Source organism: Crinia signifera, chromosome 5 (assembly GCF_055691185.1).
Source record: "Crinia signifera chromosome 5, ASM5569118v1, whole genome shotgun sequence".
In the NCBI taxonomy this organism is placed as follows: Eukaryota; Metazoa; Chordata; class Amphibia; order Anura; family Myobatrachidae; genus Crinia; species Crinia signifera.
The window spans coordinates 261579224-261606562 of record NC_139221.1 but is presented as its reverse complement, the minus strand read 5'-3'; the positions used below and the strand labels follow the sequence as shown (position 1 = coordinate 261606562).

The window sequence follows — 27339 nt, the reverse complement described above, 5'->3', positions numbered from 1 at the left end:
CTGAGCAACAGAGGATAGAAAATAAATGACCCTGCAATATAATGTTCTCGTGGCATCTACCCAAAGTGTAATCTAATTGTCTAACTTGAAGTTGGATGCTGTCACTGAATGACCTTTAAGCAATTCTGTTCATTAATCCTGCTTTTGATATTCATCCAATGTATTAAAATGTATTACTGCAGCTAAACTGTAGGCTCAGTAGAAACATACAATCTATTGATATGATAGAATACAGAGAAGATTAATAACACGCAACAATCAATTTTTTTCACATCTATTTCAGATTAATACCTTTTGGGCCCATGAGAAAGTATCATTATTAATTTATGCACCACCCACATATTTCACACTTCTAAGCAATCAGGGAGACAAACTACATACTGTAATGGCCATACAATGACATGAATGTATCAGAAGGCTGGGGAGCATTGCTTGGTAGATCTTAAGCTGGTTACCCATTAGACTTAGCCTCGCTCCTCAAGTAACCCCAACAGTTCACATTCTCCAGGTCACCCAGCAGGTGCACAGGTGCACTCGTTACTCACTGACACATTTTAAAAGATCCACAGGTGGAGCTAATTATTTCACTTGTAATTCTGTGGGAGACCTGGAAAACATGCACTGTTGGGGGTACTTGAGGACCGCAGTTGAGCACCACTGCATTAGACGATATTAGTAATGATTTTGCAGACTCCATTGGGTCGGTACAACATAACTTAAATATTGTCCAGCTTATATGCACTATGTCACTGAAGATGTGCACTCCCGCATGTCATCAGCAGCCTCCTATGTTAGCCCTGCATGCAGGACTGTTGGGTATTATTGCTCGCAGGGGCCATGCAGCAGAATGCTGCATGGCCCCTGTGCTACCTTCCCCCTCACACACACACACACACACACACATGCACACACATGATCACTCGTTATGACCGGCATCAGTATACACACTGTATGCTGTTGGCGACATGCTGCATGTCGGCACCCCACTAGGCCCTCATTGGTAGTGATACCGCTCTGTACCCACATGTAGTTTGTACCCAGATTTACACTGTAGAGGTGAAGGGGCAATAAAATAATATAATGCTATATAATCACATAGATGAAAATGCACTTTCTCAAGTATTCCCCATTTCCCACATTAACATAAGATACAAAAGTGTCTGTGGCAAAAGACTCAGTCATGACCACATCTCCGGGGGGGACAGAATCAATATACTTACCACATTCTGTATATAGGAATGCCAATGTCGGTCATGCTGAGCTATATACAATATTTATAAAGGAGATCAACCAAATATTTATCCTTTAATTTGTCCTTTAATTAATGCCAAATATTTATCCTTTAATTAATGCCTAACATTACAGATTACATATTACAGAATAAGTAAATTTTCTACTGTATTTTTGTTTTTTACAATTGCAGCAGTAACATATGCAGTCATAACTGCCTAAAGTTACTCAACTTGTCATGAAACAAGAAAGACATGTTGTCCTGCTCACCTCTTTGCTTGTATCACATTAGTTTGATGAAGTGTCATCCTACACTTGGGACTGTATGGATGAAGTTTGGTGTACTTAGTTGCCACCTATTCAGAGTGTGGAATGCAGAAGCCAATAAATCATATCTTCCTTTTCTTTAGTAAGCCTGATTACTCACCTGTTGTCCAAAATTGGACAGCAAATAACAGTACATATTCCGTCACAATTTTCATTAAAAACATTTTTTTTTTAAATTCTAATATTTATTTAAAGATATGACACAGCTATGCATATATTGGACCACATGTAGTAGGGTGTGGGAATCAGAAAGTGAGAGATTTTGGGAGAGTTTTCACACTTTTTTTTTTTAAAGCGGCAATCATTTACATGGCAAAATAAACCTGTTTTTTTCAGTGTAAATCGTTGCTGCTTAAAAAAAAATGGGGAAAACTCTCCCAAAATTTTTCTGAATCTCACACCTTATTACATTTGGCCATTGAGTAGACACATTTCATTGTACCTTACCAGAACAGTGAAGTACCTAAATGTATCTGATATAACTCCAGAACCAGTTTTTTTAGATACATTTAGAGTTGATAAGCAAGTTACCCATGTTAACACTTTTCTCTATTGCATCCCAGAAAATGATAGAAAGAATCTTATTGTTGACATGGGCAACACTAACTATCCTTTCTAGAAGGTTTATCCCTTTATCTTATATTAAGCTATAATGTGTATTGAACTGTGGCGCTCTTTATTTGTACTTTATTTTTGTTATTTATTCAATGTTATGCCAAGTTTTATCTCCCTGTACTGTTCCTTTGTACGGCGCTGCGAAACACTTGTGGCGCCTTATAAATACAATTATAATAATAATAATAATAATCTTAACTTTGGAAAGTCCAAGCAATATTATATTTTACACTTTGAGTGAAAATTCCAATAAATTAATTTCCAGAGGAGATGTTCTTTATGAAATTATGAGGGTTCACTTATAATAATCCTGAAATTGGTATTTTGAGATTGTCAGCGATCGTCGTGATCACTTAGCCCCCTATAACCTTACGCAAATCATTTACACAATGAAGTGTGTAGGCGATTTTGTGTAACGCATGACTTGGGAAGTCAGTAAATCATTATGCATACATACAGTATTTGTGCAAAAAAGGTTAGCTGTCACGAATGAAGGAAGGCATAGTGTGTTCTATGCATTAATATTTTACTTGTCATTGGCTTTCTAGAAAATTCTTTTCAGTGGTTTAACTCTGCCCAGGCTTGTTTCCTCTAAGCAAGTCCATAAAATATCACGTCCTGTAAATGATGGACTAAGACATATTTCATGGGCAATAGAACACAGTCATGACTTTCTTCATGCTTAATTCCATTTTGAATACTCCAGTCCACTGTCCTACAACTACACTACCTCGGTTCAACCAATAAATGGACGGTAAACCTGGCGCAAGACAGGTGAGCGCCGCCGGTACGGTTCATGGGGGATTTAGGTAAAACAACTCTGACTGCGTTTTACCATTAGATGTCTTCATAAGATGCCCTGTTTAGAATAATTTGCTGTGGAAATTTGGACTTCGGCACTGACAGTAAAAGCCCGGGTATAAACAATTAGACAAAATGATCTCAATCTGGACTCACAAGTCCTGCGCAACTGATGAAAGTCTTGATATATTGAACAGCTGCTAGTGTAGAGTACACATGCCCCCTATTCGCCTCTTCCCAGTGGCGACTGAACAGTAGCAAAAAAAGGGTAGGTACTAGAAGTACCAGATGGGGGTCGATACTTAACACCAGCGCTAATGATAAGAGACAAATACACTTCCCTCAGGATTAAGTAACGTTCCTCTTCTCCACAAGTAAATAGCCTGGGTTTAAACAATCCGTTACTCGATCATCACTGCATGCGTCCAATCCCATATAGGTATCCAAATTCCCTCATAAGAAGAAATAGAAATATATGGTGCAGTACAGACTAATTTATTGGGACACAAATTAACATACAATGTATAAAAACATCCAGGTGATATGTAGAAAGGGTGGAATTTACCGCAGGGGGTGGAGAACCTGATCGAACTGGTTCTCAAATGGGCATGTATGCGGCGATCTGAACCCGGGTCGGTCACAGCAGACAGTCCCACAAGCAGGCAAAAGTTCCCTTCTTTAATGTCCCCTGGTCCGGATGGCAACACAGCTACTCCAACGCGTTTCGGACACTACCAGTGTCCTTTTTCAAGGAGTGTAGCTGTGTGAATAGGAGCAGTCTATTTAAAGGGTGATCAATTAGTGAAAACCGTCAGAATTCGTGTAAACTTCCGGTATCGGAAACTCTCTTCCGGCTAGGTGACACGCATAGCGCTGCGTGGACTTCCGGTATTGGCAGTTTGTTTCCTGCTTGGTGACACGCAAGCGTCATTACGTGTATCAAGCTCTGATGTTCCTCCGGACCCGCTTCCGGTGAACGCAGACGGAGCGGTGTGCTTGTATTTGGGGACCGACTAACACCATTTCATAGGGTTTGGGTTCCCGTCATAAGCTTGACTGATGGAGAAGTTTTCAGCATTTATCCCATTCCAAGACTGGGGAAGTTATGCAGAGCGTGTCGCCATATTAGTGCTTCAATTAGGTGTTTAAGTGGCCGGAATTAGCCTTCACTAGAAATATACAAAAAATGTGTAAAACATATGTGGTTAAGATCCATAAGTTAAAAACAGACGGTGAACTGGTCAAAATGAAAAATACATATTAAAATATAAATATGTAAAAATTTCTGAGTAGATGGAATAACAAGGAGGTAGTAAACAATTTGATATGACACATGATAGAAAACATGATAAAATATTGAAAAAAGCCACAGAACCTGTATATTAAAAAACAATTAATATTAAAAAACAATTTAAAACGCCAGAGAGAAAAAATTCATAAAAACCATTTGACCTCAAAATCCGAATTGAGGCCATTAGGTTTGAGAGTGTCAAATTTATATATGCATCTCATCTCCTCTTTCGCTAAGCAGGTACCCTGATTTTTGTTTCTGGGGCCAGTGTGTGCAATTTTAATACCGAAAAATCTGACAATGGCTGATGCAGATGATTTATGAAAAATTTTAAAATGTTGGGATAAGGAGTGAGACTCCAAGCCCTTCTTAATATTGTTTAAATGTTCGCTGAGTCTCGTTTTAAAAGGACGTGATGTCCTGCCGATATAGAACTTGTGGCATGTGCACTCAATCCCGTATACTATATTGCTGGTGTTGCAAGTGATAAAATCACTGAGTATATGTTTAACACCATTAATGGACAGTTCAGAGATTTTACTGATTCCATTACTGTTAACTTCCCTGCAGGCCTTACATAAACCACATCTGTGGAAGCCTTTGGTGAGGATTCTCCCAGGACGTTTCGGTATAGGGAGGGCACTGCTGACGATCTTAGTCCTGATGTTGGGTGCACGGCGGTATATAAAATTTGGTTGACTCGGTAAATGTTCACCCAAGATGGGGTCCTGTCTCAAGATTTTCCAGTTCTTTCTGAAGGAGGATTCAATGCTCTTATATTGGGCGTTATAGCCTGTAATGAATGACATTTTAAAATCTTTTTTTGGTGGTTCATCTTCAAATGCTTTTGTGTCAAGAAGATCATTCCTTTCTACTTCTTCTACTGCATTCACCAAAGAGGTAATTCTCTCTGTATCGTATCCACTGGAGATGAATTTTTTGGCCATAGCCCCAGCCTGTTCCTTGTATGTATCAATGTTGGTACAATTGCGTCGAACCCTTTTCAACTGTCCCCCAGGGATAGCATTCAGCCAGTTTTGATGGTGGCAACTTGTGCGGTGGATGTATGAATGTGTATCCGTGGGTTTAGAAAACGTTTTGGTTTCCCATTGGTTCACGCCTTTGCTGATGGTGATGTCAAGAAAGTCTACCGTTGACTGACTCTTATTAAAAGTTAACTCGATATTGCAGTCATTAGTATTTAAAAACATACAAAAATTATTAAGAGCTTCCTCCTCTCCCCTCCAAAAGAATAAAATGTCGTCGATAAACAATTGTAACACACCCCTGAATTCTAGAGAATGTCAGGCGAATTTAGACTCATCATAAAAGAATTCTCAGGGACTGTATTTCAATATGACACTTTTATGGTTCTTTATTTTCTAGCCCATTGCAGCCTGTGTGCCTCAGTATGATTTATACAACCTGGCAGTGCATAATCTTTTGTATAAGATATACAAGCCTTCGGAGGTTTAATTTCTTTCCTCACTGCCACTGACAGCATTTGTGCTTTCCCTTCTCCTCTATTTTCATTTTCTAATGAGATATTGGACTTTGCTCAGTGAGAGGTGATATTTCCACATTTGCAGCCTGACAGACTAAATCACCAGATCCCACTGGTGAGGATACAAACCCATTTAAACAGTGTCAAAATATTCATGGAGCTCCATTGATTTGGGCAACGGTTATTAAGAAGCTATTTGGAAAGTTCACATTTAATTTTTGGAGCTTTCTGCTGCAAAAATCACTCAGTTACATCACAGAGAATGGAAGAACAGTATCACCGACAGAGCTCAGCTTGTAATGTTCCATGTAGCAATCACTGTACTAGACTCGTCTCCCATGTTCCATTTTCAGGCTGCCTGCCCGGACTACATCACCGTCATGAGGAAGTAAGAGAGGGCAGTGCCAGTTCTGGATGACAGTGCAGATTAATGCACTATATCACTGTACTGCTTTTAACCTTTGACATTGCTCGCAAATCTACTTGACAAAAGCACTAAGATAAAAATATTTTTCCTCATAAGTAAAAAGAATTGAAATGATTTTTGCTCACTCAGGGCATGAATCAGTAGGGAACTCTCCTCAATTTTCCTTATTATTTTTATTTTCTAACAACTATAATAACATAAATGAAAAGTAGAGATAGGACATAAAAGAACCCTACCATTACTGGTAAGAAATAGTATAAAAGCATAACTGTGTGGTGATATTTTTGGTAGCTTTACGGGCCTTGTATACATTGGCCTGAAATAATTCTATAATTCTGGCTTCTGATTGGTTCTCATGCTAATACCACCCTCAAAACCTAATTTGTGGCAGCGTTGGGCGTGGCCATGAATGCGATTCATCATGAATCATGTCAGTATCCCTGAATGGAATTTGAATTTTACATTTATATAACTTCATAATGACTTTCTACAATGTTCTTTAATGACAAATATCAACTTTTGCATAGGTCTCGTACCATTCAATCTTATTATCTGTCTCTCCATTTTATAGCGCCTTCAGCAGATTACTAGTTATTTGATTATTTTTTATGTATACTATTGTAAAGCGCAACGGAATCTGTTGCGCTATATAAGAAACTGCAAATAAATAAATAAATAAATGTATGTCATTGCCATAACTTTATACCATTGGGTTTAGGGGCCAATTGTAATACAATTATGCAAAAAACAAACTTATTCTATGTAACTTCACAGCCTATTATTTATTATTAATTTATTATTTATTAACAGGTTCTTAAATAGTGCAGCATATTCCTTTGCACTTTATAATAGGAGACAATGGTACAACAAACTGGGTATTTACAGACAGTCAAAGGTATGAGGGCCATGCTCGCAAGCTTACAATCTTTAGGGAAATAAGCATTCATTCCATCAGAATGCTAAGGTTCCTGGTGTGCTGTATGATACGGTGACCCAGCAGTTTGGCCAGGGGTCAGGAGGATGGAAAATGTGAAAAATAAAGAGAGTGGATATGTGTGGACTGTACAGTGGGGATGTGATTAGATAGGAACGGTAAATATGAAGGTTAAGTAACTGGTTCTGGAATTTGATAAGCTTACCTAAAGAGGTGAGTTTTTAGTGAAAGCTTTTAGGTTTGGAGACTGGAGGAGAGTCTTATTGTGTGTGGTAGAATGTCCCACAGAGTGGGTGCAGCCCGAAGAAAGTCCTGCAATCGGGAATGGGAGCGAGTAATGAGTGTGGATGAAAGATGTAGATCTTGTGAGGAGCGAAGAGGTCAGGTTGGAAGACATTTTGCGATAATTGAAGAGATGTATGTTGGTGTTGTTTGGTTTATAGCTTTGTGTGTGATTAAAAGAATTTTGTATTGAATATGGTAGATCACAGATAACTAAGGAAGTGACTGACAAAGTAGCTTTCACAGAAATCCACCGCAAATGGCAAATTACTAACAGTGGGGATTACGGTTTGACCTCTATATACGGAGTTTGACCCCGAATGGCTTATGGCATCTTTAGATGGTATAAAACTAAACATTATCTCAGGAGAAGGATCTTATGATTGCTTTACCACGACCCCTGTATGGCTAAGGAAACTGATGCAAGCGTAGTGTAAGATTTTTTAGAGGTGTCTTTCAAAAAAGTGAAAGATGTTATTTTTGGTCCATGTAGGCTTCCGGACACTTGGCAAAGCAATAAACCAAAGTTCCAACACTGTGACCAATCAAAGCGTCCCCATTCATTTCTATGGAGAGTGGCCTATAACTTGCAATGGGGCTCTTTTAAGAATAGTATTGTCAGTTTGTTGTTTTGCCAAGTGTTAGGATGCAGAAGGTATGAAGGGATGTGCTATTACAGGACAAGAGCAGTAATACATAAAAGCAACTAGCTAAACTTGAGCACATATGCATATGTGCATGCCAGGATGTGTTTTGATCCTTGGTGCATTAAAGCACTTATTATTATTATTAATGATAATAATAATAATAATTAATTTAAAAATGGTCTAAATCTTCCACTGTGCTGTACAGTAACACATATAGAGAATTCTATGATGAATTCAACACTTTTATATCAAATAACTTAAAGCCCTGCTAAAAGGTTTACAATCTAAAGGAGTGTTTACAATCTAAAGGCTAAGTTTAATTATTTTCTGTATTGCATGATAATCTATGGAATATGTTAGTTCCACTTTGCTCTTAATCACCTAATTACTTACTTCTAATTTGCCATTGTAAATGTCACGTTGTGTTTTCATTCTGATTTATAATGTCATTTTTATGATCAGGAATCATTCTCTGTAATAACCTTTTTGTTTTACTATTACATGCTTTGTGACATGATCATTGAGGGACTACTAGAATGGCTTGTTGTTATTTTATCAATGGGGTAGTCATTCTAGTTTAGGAATATTTTTTTTTTCCACATCAATAAGTTTTTATAAAATGTTTTCATAGAAATGGGGTACAGAAAAAAGAAGTAGGGAAACAAAACCATGGGGGGGGGGGGAGGGAGGTCACACAGGGTCCAGCAATATACATAAAAATTTAAATAATCATATCAAGCATTATAAGCAACAGGAGCAGAAACATTACAGTTTAAACAGCTCGGTTTAGGTATTGTCTGGGGTAGTGATATAGGTTGGGGAGGTAGTTTCTTTTTCATTGACATTAAATTGTAGGGGCTTACTCGGGATAGGTCGGAGAAGTACTGAGCTCCTTCACCCTTGTGACATATGTGTGCCAGTAAGCCCATTGGACTATTGGTGAGGATGCCGAGCAGGTGTAAAGGGCCCCTTACACTTGTGAGATTTTGTGAGATTTGATCCAATTTGAGTCAATTTATCTGACAAGATCTGATGTGCTGTCTGAAAAAATCTTATGTGCCTGATGTGTAGAACACAATCCACAATCCTGTGCCATTGGGTATAACCAAGAGATTGGATGAGATTGAACCTCCTGCACATAGGATAAATCTCGAGTCAATCAGGTTCAATTTGTTGAGACAATAAGTTGACAAGTGTAAGGGGGCCATAAGTTTTAAATTCCGTTTCCATAATGAAGTGATAATGAGTTTTATGGATCACTTTCAGGATCAAAGGGGGCCTGCCTGTTTCCAAAGTTGTGCTAGGGCTGCACGTGCAGCTATTAAAATATGGCCTAAAACATAACGTTTGTGGCTAGGGATGGAAACGGGGATGACATTCAGCAGAGCCAAGGAGGGGGATGGGGTGAGCTGAAGAGCGAGTACAACATTGAGTAGATCAAAAACATCTGACCAGTATTTGGTCAGTACTGGGCACGTCCAGAACACATGAAATATGTTTCCCACCTCCCCGCATAGGTGCCAGCAGAATTTAGAGCATGAGGGCCAGAATGTGTGCAACCTATCTGGCGTTAAGTAAAGTCTATGGAGCAATTTGACATGCATTTTAATGTGGTTTAAGCATTTGGACATAGTGTATGATGATAGGAATATTTTGCTCCATTGTGTATCAGTTACATCCAGACCTAATTCAGTTTCCCATTTCCTCTGGGCCTTAGATTTAGTGGGGGTGTCAAGTCTTGTAGGAGCTCATACCAAAAGGAAATATCATGTTTAGAATTAGACTGCAACAACCTGGAGGTGACAGATGAAAGTAGTGGTTTAGGGGGGTTGTCAGCCATAAGGGTGGACTGCCACCAATGTGAGATCTGGAGATAATGAATAAATTCACTATTCGGGAGAGAAAATTTTTGTTGGAGACTTGGAAAAGACATTAGAGTGGGGCTTGTTAATAGGTCTGCCAGTGTTGCCACGCCACAGTCAGACCATCATGCTAGGCTTAGATTCGGGATAAGAGTTCACATGGACTGAAGGGAGATATTAGTTAGTGTATGGGAAGAAGGATGGAGTTTGGAGGTTAACCTATCCCAAACAAATAAGGAGGCCTTCATGGATGGGAGCATGGGTGTGGGGGTGGGTCGTATACATTTGGAGAGTAAGAAGGCGTCTTTAAAAGGGTATCGAGCACAAACTGATAACGGAATCTACTCTAAAATAATTTTTTAACTGAGCTAGGATAAATGCTTCATGATATAAAGTCAAATCAGGTAGAGTTAATCCGCCTTTGGCTTTAGGGAGGGTCATTTTAGAGTGGGCTAATTTAGGGGGATTAGAAGACCAAACATATTTAGTCATAACCTTAGTACATTTTGGCATGATCTTCTTTTTGATAGCATAGCGGATTGTTCGAAATAGGTACATCAACTTTGGTAGCAGAGGCGGCCCAGCCAGGATATATTGAACGAGAGCCAGGATTTAGTTAGGGCTGTGATGTCCGCAATGAGGAGGAGGAAATTTACCTCAAACACTTGACAGGGTCAGCTGGGATATTTATGCCTAGATATTTAATCGCTACTGAGCACCAGTTGTAGGAATACATAGCGCGGAGGGTGGGGAGGGAGTCGGAGAGATTAATTGGGAGAGCATCTGTCTTTGTAGTGTTCAGTTTATAGTCAGAAGCCTCGCTATATTGCTTCAAAATCTCATTTAGGGAGGGTAGGGTCTCCTTGGGGTTCATAACAAAGAGGAGGGCGTCGTCCACGAATAAATATAATTTATGGGTGGAAGCATCTATCCTCAGGCCCGGGAATTGACCCTGCCATTCTGGAATGTTAGGCAAGTATGCCTTAAGGGGTGGGAAAGTGGTTATTAGTGGCAGTAGGTTGAAGTTTTGCCTAGGGTCCTAAAAATCCTTACACCGGCACTGGGGGGACCACAATATAAGACACATTCTCAATAGATGCTTTTATTTTCTCTGGGTGCCATTGACCATCGTTATGCTTCTGAAAGGCAATAATACTTATAGAAAATCTCATTAGTATCATGTGAAACTGGGGATTAGATAAGAAGATACATATAGGTAACGAATAGCATTAATTTAAGGCTGCAAGTTACTAATAAAATCTCAGTCAGCAGAGATATTAATGTCTCATTAATTCTGACAACGGTAAAGATTCAGTAACTGACTAGTCTCAGTGGATCTGCTAAAATATTACTAATTTGAAAATAGATGCATAGAATGAAACACTTTATTTAAAGAATAAAATACATTTTTCAAATCCGGTGGGGATAACAGAAAAAGTATTGCACTGACAGGATGGCTGTTAACCTGGCCAATATGATTGCTGAAAATCGCTGTGCTATGGCCGCTGTTAACCCCTCGATACTATATATAAAGTAAACCGTGTTATTAGTGAAAACACATTTTTGTTGGTCATATTTTATTGCCTTTTAAAATATATGGACCCATGTTTTGATCCTTTATTGTATTGGTAAAAATATTTACCTTTATTTAATTCCTTACTATTCATGACACTTGTTATTGTATACTAGGGCTATTTAAAGCCATGCATTAGCAATACAGAATGTGACGAAAAAACATTTGTATCATAAACAAAACTCAAGTTGGTTCAATAGCCGACTAATGCACCACATTGATCCAACCGGTGTAGTGGGCTCTAATGTAAGCTGAACTCATCAGAAGGTCAATGCGGTCCTCTGCGGCTCTTCTCAGCACTGAGTGACTGTTACTGTATTTCTGTCTGGCTCTCTTGAGAGGCTGATGCTTCTGTAACCCTACAATACTTGTGCTCAGTGAACTAGGCCAAAACTCGCCTGCTTATTTTATTGCTGTCTTTGTTGTAAAGCATTTAAGCACAGTAATAAACCACTGGCAGCATCTCTCATGTGCATCAATAGTTTATATTTAATTATATAAAGGCACAGCAAATAATAGGATGAGAGAATCAGAAAGTGAGAGATTTGGTAAGAAATCTCCAGGTTTGTTAAAGCGGCAATCACTTACACTGCAAACCCGGTTTGAATTTGCAGTGTAAATGATAGCCGCTTTAAAAAAACTATAGATTTTTTACCAAATCTCTCACTTTCTGATTCTCTCATCCTATTCATTTTCACCCCATATTGTTTAAAGTTGTTTGGTTCATTGAAATAACTTTTTTATCATATTTTACACAAAAGGGAAAATCTACTTCACATGTGATGTTGCTATGGGCAACCAATCAGATCCTGTCTACTATCTTCAAGAGTGTGCAAAATAAATAAGAAGTAGATTCTGATTGGTTGCACATGTGAAGTAGAAAACACATCTTAGTAAATTTCCCCCAAAGCGTTTTGATAGCGTAATCGCATAAACCTCATTTTACTACAGTATTATAGACTAATTCAGGTTGAACTGGACAATTTGTATATTTCTGATATCCCTGTCTATGGGGAACTGAATTATAGTTCATAGTATCACCTGTATCATCCCCACTCTGAAACAAGTGAGATCAAGCACACAGAGACGCAATAGATGTATATACAGGGTATATGTGACACAGATGCCTGCCGCACAGACGCTGAAAGTCAGACTGTAACAGTCCGATCTAACAAAAGATCTCCACTATCACTAAACAGTATGTTCATCATCAGAAATTAAGGACCACAAATGGATTAATCAGCAGTACAGTCATGCCAATTGGACACTGTCCCACTCACAGGCCTTGGGTAGGGGAGCCGGAAGCTTCCCAGCTACTTCCAAAATGATGAAATGAGACGGTTGCAGTGTTAGGCTATGCCGCTACACATGATGCCACGCCTACCACTCCCTCGCACCACCCCTACATAAGGAGACAGCAGATCCATATAAACTTTTACAGGTGACTAAGATACATTGGGGTAAATGCACAATATGAAGCTTGGAGAAATAGTTTCTATCCCCATAAAGAACATTGGAGAGAGATAAACAACCAGCCAATCAGCTCCTACCTGTCATGTTACAGGCTGGGTTTGAAAAATTACAGCTAGGAACAGATTGGCTGGTTGTTTGTCACTCTCTACTTTATCACTTTTTGAAGCTTGATACATCTGGCCTATTATGCACAAGGTGATAATGCACCAGCCAATCAGCTCTAATATGTAAATAGACAGTTAGAAGCTAATTGGCTAGAACATTATCACATTGCACATAACATTCTTTATGGCGATAGATACCACTTCTCGAAGTTTCATACATTTACCCTTTACCCCCTAGTTACTTCTCTGATAAAGTACAAAGCTAAAGTATAGAAAAAATTACAACACTGTAGCAGTAACAAAATCCACTCATATTTGTGACTAACAAAATGTAATTTATAGGACATAAAACAGAGAATTTATGTGGAGCGCTGGTTATGGGGGGATTGGGAAGTAGGGGAATTGGAGACAGGGGGAGGGGGCAGCGGCATTACACAGTGCATGGCTGCCAAGTAGAAATGCTGAGTGAGATAACTAAAAGGAAGACAAACTCTACCCTGATGGAGATGATAAGACGCATGATAATATGTATGATCCGAGGTATCTGGGAAATACTGGGGTGAACAGCACTGAGAGCCACTTACTTGCTTTTTAGGGATAATTTATTTTCCTGAAAAAAAAAAGTTAGTGAGCTACAGTACAAAGCAAAGCTAAAACATAAACCCTGGAGATTGATTGAGCTTAGTGGACTATGGGCCCAATTCAGACCTGCTTGCTAGGCTGCGAGTGTTTGGAGCCCAGCAAGCAGGTCAACATCGACCCGTAACAGCCGGTACCTCTGTCCGGCAGCCGGTACCTCTGCCCCGGTGCATGACTGTGAATTTGTTAGCCGGCGGCTGTGAAGGCCGCGGGGGGAAGGAAGCTACTTCTGGCATCAGCAGCCCTCCCTCCCAACGGCCAGACAACACCTGCATTTTTTGAGGCACTCCTGGAAAATGCAGCCGTTCCACCCCCAAACACCCTGCGCCAATCAATCACCTTGTGTACAGCCAGAAAACACTAGCCTTCGCATGCTCCGTTCACAAGGGGACCCACGCACAGCATTATGTGCATATGCACGGCCACTCAATAATAGAAAGGTAGCGAATTCACAGCCCTCAGAAAAGGGCTGAATCAGCCCCAACATAGCATTATCTGTTAACTTTGGACACTAAATTACAGTGTATCTTAAGATGCCAATGTGTTCCCTCACTGGTAATACTATACACTTTTCTAGATCCAATTTGTGAATCCTTCAGGTTATATAGTTTACATTTACTGGTCACTATAAAATAATCTCGCCATCTTGTATTTTACGCATTAATAAATAATAAAATCCTGCAGTATATAAATTATTACAGACACGAGTTGCCAAGGAACTATGTACACTATAAAGCAATATGGAACACAAAATATCAGATAAATATGAAGTACACACAGTCAGGGCCGACTCTACCGCTAGGTGGCTTTAGGCAGCAGGATCTGGGGGGCACCGCTGAGTCTGCCTATGTATGTCTATGAGAAAGACCTCATTATTGTACCTGATACAGGTGGCGGCAGTGGAACTACTAATACGCCACATCCACGCTTTTCCGGTAGATTCAAGTTTTGCCTAAGGTGCCAAGAAGCCTTAAGGAGCCCACACACGCACCGTTGCCGGCGGTTTAAAAGCTTTAAAAGTGTGTTAATAAGAAAGAAGCAGGAGCTAGAGGTTAAAAAGTGTAGTGCTAGAAAGTATAATATTAGTGAAAATAAATAGTTCTAAATAAATGTTAGGGTGTGCCACCCCGAAAGCAACTCGGTTACAACAACCCAATGGGAGCCGCACCCCAAATCCATCTCCAAGACTAACAATTAGTGTAAATGTTAAGGTCTTACCTTCATTGTGCCCTCAGTTTGCAGTCTGTGGCTACCAGGGACCAAACTGGTGAACTAATGTTCAGATCAGGTGGGCGGGGTGCTACTCTGAGTTGAAGGAGTCCCAACCTTCAGGTGTACAGGTGTACACAATATTAGCTTATGGGGGGGGGATCTTAGAATGCACACCCGATTTACATGAGGTGCTATCATGCCATCAGGACAAGTTAACAATGGGGCGGATGAGATTCCTGCTGTAGGCCCTTACATATAACTAGGCCCGGCATCATGACAGTATGACGATAGACAGCTGCCCATCTGGCCACAGGAATGCCCATAAATTTTAAGTATTAAACCTGTATTCCTATATTCCTCAATTATGCAATTTTTCCACGTTTATGTATCTATTTTCAGCTCCGGGCTCATATGGCCCCTAATCCACCCCTGGATGTCATATATTGAACACAGTGTAGTCACAGTCTATGCTAATGTCTGCTGGCCTTTAGATAGCCAGCGGGCAGCTTAATCTGCTGTTTGGGCTGCATGAATACTTCAAGCTGATGCTCTGGTCTTATTTTAATGGAATCTGATGTCTTCCCACAAATATGATATTCAGCCCCCTTGTGAGCCACTTCTGTGCAGTTACATGCTGTTCTGCCTAAAATAAAAAAATATTATTATTCACATTACAGATATTATCACTGAGCCTGGAGCTAATGTTCTGCTCCAAAAAAATAATAATGTTCCAGTTCACTGTGGGGGAAACACAACAAAGATGGCACTGTTTTCAGAAGCTTGTGATTAAAGTGTTAACAATTCGCCAAAGAGAACAGTATGACAGTACATGTCATGTTCGTAATACCTTTTGCATTGGTCTTGCTTTCCCAGGGCCATCCCTGTGTCTGCTCAAATGAACCATGAACAGCTAATGTGTTTTAGATGCCCCGAGCTCCACTTAGCACATACAGTTTGTCAGTGAAGAAATAATGAATTAACTCTAATGTGCATTACTGTAGAAATATCCAACTAAGTATGTGACATTTGTAGTTAATTGATAGCATTTCTCAAATGAGATCCCTGTTGACAGAATGTAAAACCCACTACAGAAAGTTGAATATTTGTTCACTGAGATTCATGACTATGTCCTAAAATTGTTAACAATGGTTTAAAATAATCCTGGGAACACTATGGTTCCGGGTCATGTGCACCACAGAATGGCATGTGCAGTCTTGGTAGAATTCATAGACAGGGCCGATGAGACAGCCAAAGGGCCTGTGTACCTGTTTGGGGCATGATCATATACAGAAGGCATGATCACGCTGAAAGACAGCAATGGAAATTGTTATGCATACCTCCCAACATGACCCTCTCCAGGAGGGACACATTGCTCTGCTCCTGCACTTCCCTTTAATTTATGATTGCCATCACCTGAGTTGAAGCACCTTTCTTATTACATAACCTGTTCAACACAGGTGATGGTAATCATACATTAAGAGAGAAGTCCAGGAGCAGAGCATTCGGTCCCTCCTGGAGTGGGTCATGTTGGGAGGTATGGTTATGTGTAGCATTGTAACTGCCAAGGAGCACTTCACCCCCTCAGCAACTGGCCCCTCCAGCAGGTCCAGGCTCAGTCATTTATGACCCAAGCCTTTGAGCACCCCTGAACACAATCTCCATCAAGGAATGAATTTTAAACTTGGTAATGTAATTCATATGAATATTCAATGAATGTCAAGTTCTGAATGAATATATTCCTGTGATATAGAAAACAAAATTGTTCTTTGTACATATAGTAATATTAACTGGTAGCTACTTTATATTACAGAGTTCACTGTCTGCTGGGTAATGTACAATACACAGCTCAGTGTTTGCAAGCAAAGTCCATGGAAGCCAACTGTACCCAAGCTTGCAATACAAAGTCCAGTTCCTGGCACAGAACAGTCGCTGGTGGCAGGGGCGCCAAAATGTTTTCAGGAGCAGAGACGGGAGCAGTAGAGTCGGAATGCTCTAGTGCTCAGACCCTACTGCACATGTGTGAACCTCCGCTGTTTTGTGGAGTCTGAGCCACCCCGCGCTTCTGCCACTGGACTCTGAAGGATAAGTATCACCGAAATGGGTGCAGTGTGTGCGGTGTTGGCCGCCAGGGGTAATTGATTATAATCAGTCAAACTATTCCATTTGGCCAGAGAATGAAAAACACACAAATACATATGCTCTTTATATTACATTACCACTTCTTATTACACCGTGTTTAAGTTGTCAATGACTATAGAATAGGAATCTGGATGATATCAGACAATCACAGAACAGGCTGATAATGGTCAGGTTCATGAAGATCAGAGCGATGGAGCTACCAAGTTAGGAAAGCTGTGTTAGGGGCCCATGCTTAGGGGTGTGGCCATTTGAGTGGGTGTGGTCAGCAACCATATTTGTTTGACCAACCACTAGAGAGTGCAAGGTCTGGGTCCCTTGACCACTAGAGAGTGCATGGTCTGGGTCCCTTGATATATATGATATATATGTATAATAAATCCTATAATGTTCACCCCCAAAAAAAATTTCAATAGTGTTTTTATTGCAAGAAAGCAAAATTACAATGAAAAGAAACATTGAACCATAGTAATACATTTGCATACATTTTCTTTATATTTTCTCCATGACGTAATAAATGAATATTTTAATTGTAAATAATACAAAAAGATTTCACATAACATTTTTCTTCATGTGGTAGCTATTACATAATTTTAGATATGCATTGTAAAATTACAAGTCATGTAATAAAAATGTTACATGCATACATTCAATTATTAGTCTGGTGCATTAAATTTTTAATGAATGAGTCTAATGTTTGAGTCCATTATATATTTAAAATATATTTTTTTTAATAAAAACCTCTTGTTACATTTATACTACTTTTCAGTGCATTATGGATCATATGTGGAGCACAATAAAAAAAAAAAGAAAAAGAAAAAAAAAGAAAAAGAGAAAAATAAAAATAAAATGTTTTTGAGCTATTGGTGGGTTTTGTAAAAGTATTCTAGTCTCATACCAGAGAGTCATGCGGAAACATTTATGAATGTCGATTCATCTCCATTGGTAGTGTGTCAATGTAGCTTTTCCATAATTCCCAAAACAATTTGTTTGACTTTCCTTATGGGGAGTAGATTAAGTCCATTCTAGTTTAAATATTTGAAAAAATTTCTTTAAAGTCATGGTGTGGTGGTAGAAATACACTGTTCTAATATAATTTTTTAAAGGTACTGTATAATAATAGTTTTCTACATCCGATTGAAATGGAGTAGTTTGTAAAAATCCAGAACATTGCCCATTCTGGAGCTAATGATAGGTGATGTACTAGATCACAGGTCTTCAACCTGTGGCCCTCCAGATGTTGTATAACTACATGTCCCAGCATGCCCTGAGGTTTTTTGGCATGCTCTTATAGGAAAAAATGTGGCAATGCATGTTGGAACATGTAGTTTCACAACATCTGGAGGGCCACAGGTTGAAGACCCATGTACTAGATGATATACAACAAACTTGTTCCAAATTAAAAACTGGAATGCACAATAGAGAATACACCATAGTCCTGGGCAGTACACAGTCTGGAACCTAATCCCTAGAAGAGAAAGTGGGGGCCCCAGGCAGTGGGGCCACTGGGGGTTTCTCCGGGATCCCAGTGGGCCAGTCCAACCCTGGAAACAGCTGTCTCTCATACCTCATTGTCAGCCTGGTTTGGACCTACCAACAGGCTTTTACTCAGCATCCTCAATGGGGTTGTCTGCTCAGCACGTGAAACCTAGGGTTGTCTGCCCAGCATGCGAAATACTATATTAAAAAAACAAGAATAGGGAGATTTACAAGCAATGTTTCCAAAGGACAGGTTCTAGTTATGTAGTTCCAAATGGACTGATGAGTTATGGAAAGCAGAATTATCATAATGCTATTTACATAACCGCCCATTGGGGCAATTCCTCCACAACATTGGCTTATATGCATTCTGGAATATAACTATTATATAACACAAACCGTTGTCATTTTTTAATGACATAACAGACTTAATAAACTAAAAATAGTCCTACATGACCCATTTCACAATATTGCTGCCATATACATGGTGGCCGGTATCCAGCTGTACATTACAGGAAGGTTTTATCATATACCCATACACAGCTCTATGTATTTATGGCAGTCCTGACAGAACCATAGCACACACAGCATGAGAGCACTTTACTATTCACGATAAATAATTACTCAAGTTGTTCCTCTGGTATTTGTAGTAATAACATTTATCACAGCAAACTCATTCGGTAATAATGTGAGTATAATTTGTGTGAGGAAGTCCATAGCAATTTAGCACTAGGGAATGTAACACATGTAATGTGATCCTGAATAATCTTTACTGTCCATTAATTGCAGAAAAGTGCTATTTCTCATATTAATATGACTTCAGAAAACTCCTACAACCATAAACCCAAGATATAAATTAAATGAGCATTTAATTTATAGTCATCTTATGTCTCAAGAAAAGGAAGCTCTGTTCCATAAAATTACTCTTTTCTCATTTCTTATGTACGAGGACATACTAGACTATACAATTCTATATATATATCTGTATAAATGTACTGTATATATCTATATACTGTAGCTCTATATCTCCTATATATTTGGCTACATCTGTCACTCAAAGTGGGTGTCTGTGTCTATAACGCTCTGTTCCTGGACTTTCCTCTTTATGGCCCTTATTCTGGTTGGTGCGGCCAGAGCCGCACACGGGGCTCCGGCCGCACAAACCAATCCCCGCCCACCCTACGGATCGCCACGGCCGTCCGTACACGGACGGCTGGCGATCCGCATAAAAATGGTGGAGGCGTACGCCTCCACCATGGTGGGAGCTGCCCCCTGCATTCGATGGTCGTCGACCATCGAAGGCAGGTCCGCACGCCGCGGCAGCTCCCGCAAGCTGAGACCACACGGACAATCGTCCGTGTGGTAGCTTGTATGGGGGCTGAAAGCTGACATCCGGCGACGTCAGCTTTCCGCCCCCATGAGTTGCGTCATGGCCTCATTACCATGCATACGCCCCGCGTTTGCATGGGAACGCCCATGAAACGCGGGGCGTACACATAGGGAAATGAGGGCATGATGCCTCTCACGCCCCTATACGCCCCCTTTGCGGCGGACGAAATACGTCTGCGGCGAAGGGGGCTGCACATGCGCAGATTCACCTCTGCGCATGTGCAGAGTAAAAACATCGGCGGTACGGCCGCACGCGGGCCGTACCGTCCGAATTAGAATAAGGGCCAATGTGTGATTGCCTTCATCTGTGCTGAACACCTTTCTGAGAAATTAACCTGTTTAAAACAGGTGATGGCAATCATACATTAAGGGGAAGTCTAGAAACAGAGCATTGTGTCCCTCCTGGAGAGGGTCATGTTGGGAGGTATGTGACAGAGAACCAGCCCAGTGAGCCCACAGACAGTGCCAGACACCCACTGCCTTCCCATGTTGCCCAGCACTGCTACTCCACAGCCACCAGGTGAGCGCCCCCCTCCCGCGATTTGCGGCAAAAACCTCCCCCCCCGCGACTCGCGGCAAAAACACCGCTCCCCCGTGACCCCCCCCCCTACCGCGATTCACAGCAAAAACACCCCCCGCGACCCCCCCTCCCGCGATTCTCTGCAAAAAGAACCCCCCCACGACCCCTCCCGTAATTCGCGGCATAACACCCACCCCGCGCCCCCCCCTCCCACGAATCGCGGCAAACCCTCCCCCGTGACCCCCCCCCCCCCCGATTTGCGGAAAAAACACCCCCCCCCGCGACCTCCCTCCCGCTATTCGCGGCAAAAAGAACCCCCTCGCGACCCCCCCTTGCACGATTGGCGGCACCCCCCCTGCCACCCCCCTCCCGCGATTCACGGCACCCCCCTCGCAATTCGCAGCAGCCCCAGGATTAAATGGCACATGCAAAACACTGACATGGCTATGGTTGACAATGAAAAAGGTTGACATGAGTTTTTGAAGATTTTTTTTTTTTTTTTTTCATATTCATTGTCATGTGTCGACATGGACACCAATGAAGTGGCACACTTATGTCAACATTTACATGTGTTGACCTTTCTGTGTTGATTTTTTCTTGTGGCGATTCGCGTCACACACCCCCGCAACCCCCCCTCCCGCGATTGGCGGCACCCCCCGTGACCCCCCACCTCCCGCAATTCGCGGAAACCCCCCACCGGAACCCCTCTGAACCCCGCCCTCCCGCGATTCGCGGCACCCCCCAGTGATTCGCGGCAGCTCCAGAATTAAATTGCACATGGAAAACACTGACATGACTATGGTCGACAATGAAAAAGGTTGACATGAGTTTTTGAAGGTTTTTTTTTTCATTTTTTGAATATTTTCATATTCATTCTCATGTGTCGACATGGACACCAATGAAGTGCCACACTTATGTCAACATTTACATGTGTTGACCTTTCTGTGTTGATTTTTTCTTGTGGCGATTTGCGTCACACCCCCCCCACCCTCCCCCACAACCCCCACTCCCGCGATTCACGGCACACACACACACACCTCCCCCGCGATTCTCGGCACCCCACCCCGTGACCCCCCCTCCCGTGATTCACGGCACACCCCCGCGACCCCCCCTCCCATGATTCGCCGCAACCCCCGCCCCGTAACCCCCCCTCCCGCGATTCGCGGCACCCACCCCCGCGACCCCCCCTCCCGCAATTTGCGGCACCCCCCCCCCCCCCGCGATTCACGGCAGCTCCAGAATTAAATTGCACATGGAAAACACTGACATGGCTATGGTCGACAATGAAAAAGGTTGACATGAGTTTTTGAAGTTTTTTTTTTTATTTTTTGAATGTTTTCATATTCATTCTCATGTGTCGACATGGACACCAATGAAGTGCCACACTTATGTCAACATTTACATGTGTTGACCTTTCTGTGTTGATTTTTTCTTGTGGCGATTCGAGTCACACCCCCCCCCGGAACCCACACTCCCGCGATTCACAGCACACACACACCCCCCCCGCGATTCTCGGCACCCCACCCCGTGACCCCCCCTCCCGTGATTCACGACCCCCCCTACCATGATTCGCCGCAACCCCCGCCCCCGTAACCCCCCTCCCGCGACCCCCCTCCCGCGATTCTCTGCAATCCCTCCCCTCCCGCGATTCGCAGCATCCACCCCCCCACAACCCCCCCTCCTGCAATTCGCGGCACCCCCCGCGACCCCCCCTCCTGCAATTCGCGGCACCCTCCGCGACCCCCCCTCCCGCGATTCACGGACACCTAAGTTGCAATACAGGGCATCTTTCATACAATTCTAACCATATTTCTCATATACAAACGTTCACAAATTAAGGGGGCGCAGCCCCTTACGACGGTGTGAAGAGCGCCCGTAGGGCGCGATGAATCACCTAGTATATATATATATATATATATATATATATATATAGGGTGCTGTACATGGAGGGCATGTAGCAGGTGGAGGATTAGCAGCACTCACTTGGATTTCCAAAAGTAAGACACCACAAGGGGATGCGGTCAAGTTTTGGATTTTACTCCGTTTTTAAGACCATAGATCAACAAGAAATGATACAATAAAGCATACCTATATACCTATATACACATATAGTTACACATATATGCACATATATATTTATACACACACACAGTGGGGGGATGCTCTAACATCCACACCTCCTTACCGCCCCCTATCGCCGGCTACCGCATTCATAATTATCGCATATGCACTAACATGTGATAATTATGGCAAAGGACAGCTCTTGCGTTAAGAGCTGTCCTTTGCGGTGAGAGTCAGCGGGTCCCATGGGGACCCGGAGGCTCTCCCCTCCCTCCCTTACCTGGCGCTGCTGCTGCGCCGGGCTCTCCTCCTCCCTGCACCCGGAAGAGGATCATAGTACAGGGAGGAGGAGGTCACAGGTCTGGGCAGCACAGCTCTGTGCTGCCCGGACACAGGTGAGGGGGGGGGGGGTCAGTGCGGGGCGGCGGGGGTCGGTGTGGGGCGGCAGTGGGTTTGCGTTAGTAGCCCATAGGCTTCTATGGGGCATCGCCAGATTTTTCTTAGAGCATCCCAATATGCGGTAAAAACCCAGATAACTGGGTTTTTACCGCATTTTTAGTTTAGAGAACCTCCCCCTATATGGACTAAAGTATTCGGATACCTGATCATTGCACCGGCAGGGACTGTAATGACATTATATTCAATACTTCTGTGTGGTCGCCCTCACCATCCTGCACAATCGGCGTGGTGCCCACACAGGGGAAGATGGGACGGGGGCGGTCAAGGGCGTTGGTGGCACTGAAACATGGTGTTTGCACAGCGTTTCAAGGTGATCCCCATGCAAATGCGGGCAGGACAAAGTGTATCAGGAGTGGATGGCATATGACGTCAGCCACCCATCCTGTCTTCGTCCCGCTGCCCGCAATTATAAGTTAGTCTCCACTGATTTATATTTGCAAGGGCAGGTGAAATCATTCGAAAATCATTTCTCCTGATGCAGGCACATGCAAGGGGATGTGTTTTCATAACACATCCCCTCATATGGTTGTGAGGGGACACGGCAGCGCCACAACTGCAGCTTACCGAGCAGATCAGAATTAGGCCCTATGCTGAGTTTATCCATCTCTAGTTCTGACTGACTGCGGCGGCAGAAGAGAAGGAGAACATGGCTGCGGAGCCGTGCAGCCTGACTCAGGACCGCGGATGGGAGTCAGCCGTGGCATCCTCTGACTCTGGCAGCAGCCGCCACTGTCTCCGGGAGGAAGGCGGGACATGTGACAGGGCGCCCAGTGCTGGTAGGCTGGATGGATGTAAATTAATGTAAGTTCTCTCCTCTTACGCTCCTCTGTCTCCTCTCAACAATAGCTGCCTGTCATTTGATTTAACCACAGATGGCTGGGGGCTGCAGCTGCTGCTCAGTCACAGAAGTCTTGAGGGCGGGCAGCCTGGATGGATGTAAATTAATGTAACTACGCGATCTGGCACTGTGGGGGCATACCTAGCACTGTGGGGGCATATATGTGTGGCACTGTGGGGGAATATCTGGCACTGGGGGCATATCTGGCACTGTGGGGGCATATCTAGCACTTTGGGGGCATATCTGGCACTGTGGGGGCATATATGGCACTGTGGGGGCATATCTGGCACTGGGGGCATACTTATCACTGTGGGGGCATATGTGTGGCACTGTAGAGGCATATGTGTGGCACTGTGGGGGCATATCTGGCACTGGGGGCATACCTAGCACTGTGGGGGTATATCTGGCACTGTGGGGGCATATCTGGCACTGTGGAGGCATATGTGTGGCACTGTGGGGGCATATCTGCACTAGGGGCATATCTGGCACTGTGGGGGCATATCTGGCACTGGGGGCATACCTAGCACTGTGGGGGCATATGTGTGGCACTGTGGGGGCATATCTGGCACTGTGGGGGCATATCTGGCACTGTGGGGCATACTTAGCCCTGTGAGGGCATATGTGTGGCACTGTAGGGGCATATGTGTGGCACTGTGGGGGCATATCTGGCACTGGGGGCATACCTAGCACTGTGGGGGTATATCTGGCACTGTGGGGGCATATCTGCACTAGGGGCATATCTGGCACTGGGGGCATACCTAGCACTGTGGGGGCATATGTGTGGCACTGTGGGGGTATATCTGGCACTGTGGGGGCATATTAGTAATGGACATCATCAGTTGTGAGGCAGCGGCACAATGGGCATAATGTGTAATGGGCATTATGGCATGGGTAATATGTATTGGGTGTGTGACGCGTAACAGGCATTACTGTGTAAATTTTGTCCTCGCGCCTTAGGCACGCAATATCTCTGTAGTTTATTTGTTCGTGTTCTAATGCTTTGTCATGTATCCATCCCCCCTAGTGTCATATGACCACGCCCATTACCACGCCCATTTTCGGGGCGCGCCTTCGCAGGACAGTACCACTATGAAATTTTTTCTACTTGCACCACTGTATGTGCCGCACATATATGTGCGGCACATACTAATAATCTAGCACAGACAAACTGCAAACAACGAGTGATACAATATACACTCGCTAGAGGTACAATTCTGGGCAACTTACCGTTTAGGCATATGTGAACCCCATAGTGCCCTGTATCACAAAGGAGAGTACTGCAGTTTGGAGTTTATATGATAGTAAAAACAGGTTTTGAAACCCTACATATACGTATCCAATAAAGCGTTAATACATGATAAATTATTATAAATAAAAAGCTGGAAACTGTCAAAACTTTATTCATTTATATTGATACATACAAGTGAAAAAGCTGAGAAGTGCATTAGAAGCAGAGTTTAATGTAAATGGTCCAGAATTGGGGGTATCGCCAGCTAAAAGATATTAAGAGAAGGTTTCGAAAATATATAACCAGTATTACAAGCTATATAGGAGGGGGCCTGTGTAGATTAAAAGAGAAATGGGAAATTGACATTGGTTACACTGATCCAGAGGAATGGAAAGTGCAGTGTCTTTAGGGCAAACGGCTACAAACTCAATTAAAGTACAAGTGCAATTATATATGTTAAACAGGTCATTTCTTACTATGGTGGCAATGGTAAAATTTAGAGGTAGAGTATCAGATAAATGCCCAAAGTATAATAAAGCTCTGAGCACCTTCTATTATTTAGCCTGGGAGTGCCAAATGGTGCAAGAGCTCTGGATAAGAGTCAAACCCAGTCTGAAACCCAAATGTTGTATATTGAGTGTGATTACAGACAAGGGTATGGGGAAAGAGGAAAAGGCCTACATTGTCAACATCTGTTCTTTGGCCAAAGTAATGGCTGCCAGGACATGGATGGCAAATACTAGTCCAGATTTTGATGGTTGGATAGCATTAGTTAAATATACTGGGGGAAATTTACTAAGAATACGAATACGACTTTTCGTATTCGTATTCTTAATACGAATGAATACGAATGCATACGGCTGTTTTAACCGTATGCAAATTCATATTCCGGAGGGGAATTTACGAAGCAGTCAAATACAAGTGCTTTGTAATCCCCGATGGCGTATTCATTCGTATTAGTGGCCGTATATATAGGGCCGCTAGTAAATTAGGAATCACCATTCTTTTGAATGGTTATTCCTATTTGTATTACCCAATGGCGTATACATTCGTATTTGTAAATACAAATACAAATGTGCCATAAATACGAATACTAATATGCAAATTTTTGGCATAGTAAATGCCAAAAATACGATTATGCCTAAAAAAAATTGTATTTTGCTATGCAAATACAATTTTTTTAGGCGTATTTGCCTTAGTAAACTTCTCCCACTGTCTCACATGAAATATATATTCACATTAGTAGAAACACTATAAATACATTTATTGGAATCTGGAGTAAATGGGTAAATTAGATAAAATGTGGTATCACGCTAGTTCAAGATAATTTAATATTGTAAAAGGACAATATGACACAACACATATAAGTGGAACATTTCATATGAATTATAGTAGTAAATAAGAGTTTGTATGAAATCTCAGAAAGACAAAAAATGCACTGAGCTAAAATAGAAAATACATTTGAATACTAACTGACTAAAGGGGCGACCATCTCCTGAGGGCCACCATCACCATCACCGGCAACCATCTCCTGAGGGGGAGATGGCTGCCGGGCCCTATTCAATGCTGTCTTCCCCGACAGCATTGAACAGGGGAGCTCAGCAGAACAAGCCCGACTTCACAACCAGTCGGGCTCGTTCTGCCGAGAACAGCAGGGAAGTGACGAGCTGCCGGCTGCAGCTCGTCTCTTCCCGGCCGCAAGTCGCGGACACGCACTCTTCTCGTCCCGCTACAGGCGGGACATTGAATCCCTCTTCTTGTTCTCGGTCGAGCAGACCGAGAACGGGACAGGGTCATGACTTTGAGCAAGCACGACAGCCGTGACCCCCAGATTGAATACCCCCCTAAAAATAGATAAATTATTCATACAAAAATTATACAAAAGGACAATGTGTTCCAACAATATGAGTAAGCCAATGTCAAGAAGAGAGTCTCTATGATTTTATATTGTTGGTTAGTATATGGAAAAGAGGGTTCTTTTGTGACCATGTAGGTTATTAGTTTATAGTCTATTAGTGCATCAAGGTAATTTAACGGAGCATCATAGCAGCAAATATTCAATTGTTAGTAGTGTAGTATAGTTACCACTCCTTTTTAGCAGTGACTTTGATTGCTGCCATTTTAGCAAAGCATGTTTGTAGATGGACAGGTGGCCACCTGGATAGCAGCAGAAATATGGGGCTCCTGGTCTGGTTAGCACTTCCAGTCTTGTCCTTATCTGGATCTGCCCACAGGAATAACACTGCTGTCCACAGAAGATAACTGGTACCAGAAAGAAAAAGATAACTTACGCGTTTCGCCACCTATA

The 27339-nt window shown here is 42.4% G+C and overlaps 1 long non-coding RNA gene across 2 annotated transcripts in view; it reads left to right on the top strand.

The window, feature by feature from the left end:
* LOC146079689 (uncharacterized) overlaps window positions 1–27339 on the top strand; it is a 99921-nt gene that overhangs the window by 15865 nt on the left and 56717 nt on the right. Inside the window, exon 3 of one of the 2 annotated variants that reach the window (XR_014474701.1) lies at window positions 16732–17482. The exons of the other annotated variant lie outside the window; for it this stretch is intronic. This is a non-coding gene — a long non-coding RNA (uncharacterized LOC146079689). Of the gene's footprint in view, window positions 1–16731; window positions 17483–27339 lie in introns of those variants that run through there. 2 annotated transcript variants of the gene reach the window in all.